This window comes from Streptopelia decaocto (assembly GCF_964273445.1).
Source record: "Streptopelia decaocto genome assembly, chromosome: Z".
Classification (NCBI taxonomy): domain Eukaryota; kingdom Metazoa; phylum Chordata; class Aves; order Columbiformes; family Columbidae; genus Streptopelia; species Streptopelia decaocto.
Genome location: NC_138657.1, coordinates 59,838,725 through 59,844,724, shown reverse-complemented (window position 1 = coordinate 59,844,724; position 6,000 = coordinate 59,838,725). Strand labels below are relative to the sequence as shown.

General features: G+C 35.6%; 1 long non-coding RNA gene across 2 annotated transcripts in view; it reads right to left on the bottom strand.

The window, feature by feature from the left end:
- Positions 1 to 550: 550 nt before the first annotated feature.
- LOC309451118 overlaps positions 551 to 6,000 on the bottom strand; it is a 22,403-nt gene continuing 16,953 nt past the window's right edge. For both annotated transcript variants that reach the window (XR_014186185.1, XR_014186186.1), the window contains exons 2-3: positions 4,479 to 4,599; positions 551 to 2,609 (exon numbers count right to left, since the gene is read on the bottom strand). This is a non-coding gene — a long non-coding RNA (uncharacterized lncRNA). The remainder of the gene's footprint in view (positions 2,610 to 4,478; positions 4,600 to 6,000) is intronic.

Below are 6,000 nucleotides of genomic sequence, written 5' to 3'. Positions count from 1 at the left end.
GGTTTAAATACATTGGTTAAGCAGGAGGGTATTTTCTTCTTATATCACAATATAGATTTGTACAGACATAAAAATTTCCTAGTCCACTTTCTGCCAGTCATTAATTAAAAAAAAAAATAATCATTCTGATGTTATTTTGTTCTTTCCAACTTCTAAGGCTGAAAAAATCTTATTCTAAGTATTAATTCGTCTGGTGCCTCTATACATTGTTTTCCATTTCTATAATCATATTTCCCTCAGCACATTAATAAATTCAACTACATTTACAGAAAGACTGAAGCAAAGACTTTTTGCTGGGGGCAAGGGGACCAAAGGGAAGATCCAAGGCTATAGTGCACTTCCTAAAATGTAGAATTATAGAAATTGTGTGATCTATTGCTCCAGTGTATAAACGAAGGAGGGGAAGGGATGGAGAGGAAATTCAGACATATTTCTAAAGCTTCAATGTAGCAGAACCCACATATGCTAACCTTAAGACAATGAGCAACTCAAGTGACTCCAAGGATGCAAACATCAGCTGTGTTTGTTGAATCAAAGCCTACAAATGCATACTGTCATTTGTTTTGTTCACAAGAAACATTTGCTATAAAAGGAAAATGGAACAAACAGCAAACTTGTCTGAGTCAAGTGCAAAGTTTGTATACCTGATGCTTTTACAGGCTTTATTTGGCAATCTTTTTTTCCATAGTAGTTCTCCAAAATAAAACAGCAATGAAACAATGCTAACAAAAAGCAGTTGTCCAAATAAGTGGGACTATGAAAATACATTCACATTACTTAAGTTAAACTAACTTCTTCTTTATTGCATTCATCTAACTTTTTAGTATGGGGACACTCATCCTCAGTCCAAGCCATTAAAAAGAGAAAAAATTAAAGTAACATAGCTGTCAAGTGAAAAAAAAATAATCTAGTAATATCACTTCATCCTAAAATAGCACATTAAAAATGAAAAAAAAAAAAATCAGCCCTCCTAGATATAAACATATTCAATGATTTGTATGTTTTTGTACCTGTGAGATTGCTAATAATGACACCAGCCAAAAAAAGCATTTACCCAGTACAGGAGATCAATATAACTATGCCCATCAAAGGTAATCAAGGAAATGAATCATATAATTTAAGCTAGGAGTCAAAGTCAATAGTTTATTTCTAAAACAACAATAAAAATAGTTTATTCTATGCGGCATTTTCCGTATTTATCATGTGCTACAATGGTTTATAAAGAAGAGAAGCATGTATGAAGAATGTTGTCATACAGCTTAAAAAGGATGATATACACCTCTGGAATGGTCAGGTCCAGAGCCAGAATAAACTGGTATCTTATGTTCCACTTAAGCCTTTGTGCTGACCCCCAGTAAAATTCATTCTGAAGAAGAATTTAAAATGGTTTTGTTTGAAATGAGAATCCGTTCCAAGGGGATTCTAATGTCAAAATCTTCATCCCACGACAATTAACGGCTGTAAATGATATTGACTTCAGTAAAGCCAGGCAAACAATTTTTGTAAAGGCATTTTTACCTGTCATCAAAAATAGAAAGACAACACAGAGAATGGCTGCTAACACACTCCAGATAAACACAGATAAACATTTCAAAAACTAAGAATTCAGAAATGTAGTCGTAGCTTCATAGATGTAATGCAGCCAGAAAACATCCCCTTAACTGTAAAAGTCTTTGCATCTTGAGATGAAAGTTTTGGTTGCTAGAATGACTTTTCAATGTCATAAGGTACAAAACTGTAACACGTTCTGAGATTTACCTTCTTAAAAGGCACAGAATAGAGCAGACAGATTTTCTGTTATTGAGGAAACAGCTAAGAAAATTCCTTTCTTCTTCCACAGAACAGTCACACATATTTCACTCCCATTTGATTCAATGCCACTTCACATGCATTCAGCCTAAGTGGCAATGGTAAATTGGCCCAATGAATTTACACCAGGTGATACTGAACAAGATGAACAAGAATTCAGTTCTTGTAGATAAGTTGCTAAACATGTGATTTTTGCAAGACCAGTGTAAGTTTGTGAAGAGTTTGGACAAGAAAGATTTGAATCAGCATTACCACACACAGGACAGACATTAAGAAAACTTTTTTTGGAGATTGAGATAATGTTTTGGTGAGATCTGTTTAATAACAGAGGATGCTGGAAACAAAAACTAAGAACAAATTGTCCCTTTGTGCCTTGGCATAGTCCTCACGGTATTGTATCACTACAATTACTTTAACTTCACAGACTCATTTTCCATTATTTCATTTTATTACCCAGTTCTTCAATGAAGTCTCTTTGTTCTTTAGTACAGTGAAAATTGGAAGCTCTATAGTAGCTGTCTTCAGGTCAAAAGCATGCTTCTTTAAGTCCCTTTTTTACTTCATTTTGTTCCTCCAGAACAAGGAGCTGAAAACAAGAGCCAAATCACACACAGAGAGTTTACCTCCATGGCAAAAAAAAAACATCAGGCCAGAAGACATGTCTATATGAAAAGATCTCCAGTCTATTCCCTTTCTGTTCTTTGGAACAGGCTTCCAAGCTTAAGCTGAAACTCAGTCCCAGCCACTGATTAATGAGTAGTCTCTTTACAGCGGCCACAGAATAAAAAAGCCGGGTTTTCCTGTAAAAGAATAGTGTATAATGCTGGTTTATTCACACTAACTGAGGCATTGTCACCTTTGTACAATGATCAAGACAGTATTTTTTCCATCAAAAAAAAGATAAATGTTTGCAAACTATTATTGGAAAAACACATTGCAGAAAACAAACCCACAATATTTCCTTCTATTTTCTTCACATGTCTTGAAGATTTCTGAAAGCTGCTAGGGAAAAATTAAAAGAAAAAATACTCAGCTGTGAAATTAAACTAAATTTAGCAGGGAAACAACAACAAGAAGGACAAAGAGACTAAAGGAAAACCAGGAGCTACAGACACCTGGACTAACTTTCTGCAGTGCTTTCCCCATTAATCCTGAAGACAATAATACTGAAGGCACTGGATTCCACGTCAGTACTTTGAAGACACACACTATCATAGAATCATAGACTATGGGCTCACTATGAAGTTTGACACTAATTTTATAGCTGTTCCTATCACAGTGTTATTCATATGGGTAGCAGTTTGCAGAATCAAACCCATTCTCCACAATTTCATTTGAAGGGAACCGAAATTGCAACAAAATAATGACTTTTTTCTGCAACATCATTTTTTTAACAAAGTACATAAGATAAACAATGAAACTAATTAAACAGACTTCTGTAATATGGTGCTTTCTGTTAATACAGTTGAGTTCATTGTTACAACTAAGTGAAATCAATAGGGTTAGTTTATAGAATACACTTGCAAGCAACAAGTGATACTCATCAGTAGATGGGACAGTAAAAGCAGGTTCTTATTTCACTCAAGTCCAACTATATTCCTTATGACTGCTTTGTATTGTGAACAGTATTCTTCAAACAAGAGAGACTGGCAGAGTTACTATATAGCTGACTATAAAACAGAAACATTGCAACTGATCCTTCACAAAGAACTCTAAAGAAAGAAAAAAAAAAAAAACAAGCCAAACAGATAAAAATATTTTCCCTAGACACTTTGGTGTGGTTTGGGTTTTTTTTTTTGTTGTTGTTTTTTTGTTTGATTGGTGTTTTTAACATCTTATTCTTCTTATAACAACATAAAGATGTCATAGAAATTGATTTTTATATTAATGTTATTTTCTTACAGATATCTGCCTGTATCCTACCACAAGTCCTTTTTTACATAATTCCATACACCAAAACACAGAATTTTGGAGCAGAATTGATCACACTTCATTTTACCACTTAAGGAATATAGCATTTTGTGTCAGTAAGTTATTAAGATGCCCTCTGTGTTCAGAGGAGACAGACAAGCAGTCTCAGAGGACAATTCTACACGCTCTCAGGGGAGGCTGCGATGGCACCTGAAATGCTCCTAAGTCCAGGCAGCTGCTTAACCCCATCCTCCCTCAGCTGCACATTCCTATGGGCCTTTACATGTTCACATTCAGTGAGATGAGGGAACAGATACAGGTGAAAATTAGCCTTCATATTCAGGTGAAAGTACTCCAGGCAACAGCCTTTCAGGAACATAAAACCCAATATGAGTCACGAAACACCTACAGAAAAAAAAAAAAAAAAAAAAAATCTCTGTGTAGAGAAAAGCACCCTGCACCCAGTTTCATTTCAAATGGTTATAAAACTGTGGCCTAAAATAGGATGCAGTTCCAGACTGCCCCTGCTTCACAGAAGAAACCTAGACAACATTATGACTAGTGAAATCATATGAAACCCACATAAATGTCTCTGATTTCCCTATAAACTACAGAGCATGGTTACGAGATTTTTCCTATGGTGCTTTTGAAGCAAGCTTTTTTCTTATATGCTCCTCAACTGTTTGTGTGAAGCTTCTTTCCAGTGAAGATGCAAACAACAAACCAGTCCTCCAAATGTAAGATTTTTTTGTCCTTACCTTTACTGTAACATTGCAGTCATAAACTTCTTCATGTGTAGTTGAGTACCACCTTAGAAAGCTTCTGGTAATAATTTAGAAAGCCTTTAGCTTGCTTCTGCAGAGTTGATAGTCATGGAACCTGAGAGCTGCAGAAAAAAAGCCTTTAATGAATGACTACTATATACAATTTCTAAATCCCTGTTGAGTGCTTCCATGACTTTTTTTTTTTGTTGGAACTTTATTCATCTGTATCATTATCAGTTCATAAATTTGAAAACCCGGAGAGCTGATCCTGCAGGGTTTCTAACCATGATGAGACAATCTCCATGGATTATTTTTAGCGAATAACTATTTTTGGAACAACCAAAAATATTCTACATCAGAAAGTACTGAAAATAATTTGGCACATACATTGGAAAAAAAAAAAGCAGCATGGTTTCTTTTTATTCTTCTTCTTAATACTACCTAATAACACAGTTTATCCAAAAAAAAAAAAAATCTTCTTTGTAAAAAGACTAAGTTTGTCATATTTCTGGTGAAAGAGTAGACTTTGCTTTTTTAAGACTCAGGATACTTAAATATACATAGAAAAAAAAAATCTTTTCAAATATTTGATTTTTATATCACTTACTCAGGCTGTTCATAAAGTTTGAGAAGACAGCACCAGACCTTCCAGATTTCCTATAAATGGTCATTGTGCCCTGGTGCAAACCAAGTTATACACGGGACACAGTTTATTACAGGAAGGTATGTGTTGAACTGGTATGTGGCTCACTGCTGCAAGACCCATTGTTCACGTGGGCATAGCTGCATTCTAAGCTATTTTCACGCCTCTCCAACATGCATCTCACATTTTGAATCCTATTCCCACCAGCCAGTCTAGTTATACGAAGACCAAATTACTTTTGTATCCTAGAGCTCACTGACTGTGTCTTTCTGGGCTGGTGCCATGCTAACTCCTGGAGCTACCAAACAGACTCACAAAAGGCTCCCTGGTCTCCTCATTCTTTGAAAAGAGTCAAAGATCAAGAAATCCACAAAAAACATAAAACCACAAAAAACATAAAACCACAGTCTATTTGAGTAAATCAATATCATGGCTGAGAATATATATACAACATACTAAATAAGGCCTTGTTAATGCTAAGAACATTCAGGTAGCTTTGCCAGAGGACAAAGTACAAAATGTAAGCCTTCAAGCATACTAGATGACCATGAGACCACAGTGCATCAAGTCTGACATTGGCACAAGGTTCTTGAAACCTTCTATAGGTAGGTGTCAGCCCCTGTCCTCTACCATCACTGTCCATTTTCCAGCCCAAGAAGTCTCCAGCTGTTAGCAAACACATAAGGTATTGGTGTTATCTGTTAAAACATATATCTGAAATCTATAATTGTTCCTGGGTCTTGGTATTGCTGTCTTAGATAGCTGTGCACTTTTCCAGTTGAACTAGTCCCAAATCACATGCTCAAAACAACATAGCCCCTTAAATAGCTGGCAGGCCTACATTGTAACACCCATCCATGAGCCTCTGATGTC